Raw genomic sequence first — 1,668 nt, forward strand, 5'->3', positions numbered from 1 at the left:
ACATCACACAACCAGCGGTGATTGCCAGAGTTTGTAAGGTGAAGTTATTTATCAGAAGTACTGAGCTGCTATCCCTAGATATCACTGTACTGAGCCATCCATCTTTTGAAGGTTAAAAGAATATTTCTCTAAATCTGGCAGGGCTGCAATTCAGAACATCCCTAAATGGACTTCATTTCCCTAACCAGACATGTCAGGTTGCTTAAGGTTCCTGAGAGTCATTTTAAAGGTAGTGCTAAGTGCCAGTGAAATGACTATAAATGTACGATACATTTAGTCTGCCCAGCTCATCTTGATTAAATTTCCCCTGTGTTCACAAATGAGAGACGATAATTAATCGGGAAGAAGCACGAATTTCATTTTTTGCATTTGTTTGCCTTCTGTTAATTCCCTTCTGGAATTGGAAATGAAAAGTCTTCGTTTGCTTAAATGCCTCGTGGCTATTTCCGATCACATTAACATTACAAAATATCAGTATGTAATCATTTCCAAATGATCTTCCTTTGTCCGAAATGAATTAGAGGGGCAAGCAGAGGCCATTTGATGCGGATTAGATCACCTGATTAGAGATGTTCCTGGTGAGAATGGATGGCGCCAAATGATACTACTATCGCCCAGTAATCCTCTGCCGAATGGGGAGCGCTTAATTAAGCAAATGTGTCTGCTATTTTTTTCTGGCTCTCAGTCTTACTGATGCATGTGGAAGACAATGCCTTTCTCATCTCTCTGGGTTTATCTAAGTCTTGCATGATGAGCTATTTAAGTGTCTGTCCCCCGGCCCCTCCTCTGGATGGTAAACTCCTCTGGGACAGTCAGTCAGTTGTATTTATTGAGCGTTTATTGTGGGCAGAGCACTGTACTAAGTGCTTTGGAGAGTACAATATAACAATACAACATTCACATTGCCTATCAACGACGAGTTTACATTCGAGGGGGGAGACAGACATTAACATAAATAAATAATTACGATATATACATAGGCGCTGTGGGGCTGAAGTGGAGGTGAATAAAGGGAGCAAATCAGGGAGATGCAGAAGGGAGTGGGAGAAAAGGAAATGAGGACTTAGTCTGATGGAGGAGGTGTGTCTTCAATAAGGCTTTGAAGGTGGGGAGAGTCATTGTCCGTTGGCTATGAAGGGAAAGGACATTCCAGGCCTGAGGCAGGACGTGGGCAAGTGGTCCGTGGTGGCATAAACGATATCGAGATATGCTGAGAAGGTTGGCATTAGAGGAGCAAAGTGTGCTGGCTGGATTATACTATAGTAGGAGAGTGGAGAGGTGAAATAGGAGAGGGAAAGGTGACTGAGTGCTTTAAAGCCGATAGTGTGGATTTTTTCTCTGATGTGGAGGTGGATGAGCAACCGCCGTGGGTTCTTGAAGAGTGGGGAAACATGGAATGAATGTTTTCTAAAAAAAATGATCCAGGCAGCAGAGTGAAGTATGGACTGGAGTGGGGAGAGGCAGGAGGTAGGGAAGTCACAATAAATACCGTTGACCGATCGACAGGTTGAGCGAGTGAGGATCAACCTGTTATTCTTTTCACTTCTCTGAAAGATGAGATAAGCAGGCAGGCCTGACTAGGGCCTCGACCACCCAGCCTCCTGTTCCCCAGTGACATCCAGCCCTTTCTCAGCCTGGCTGAAGAGGAGGGGAAGAATCCTCTTGGAC

This window comes from Tachyglossus aculeatus, chromosome 5, assembly GCF_015852505.1.
Source record: "Tachyglossus aculeatus isolate mTacAcu1 chromosome 5, mTacAcu1.pri, whole genome shotgun sequence".
Lineage (NCBI taxonomy): Eukaryota > Metazoa > Chordata > Mammalia > Monotremata > Tachyglossidae > Tachyglossus > Tachyglossus aculeatus.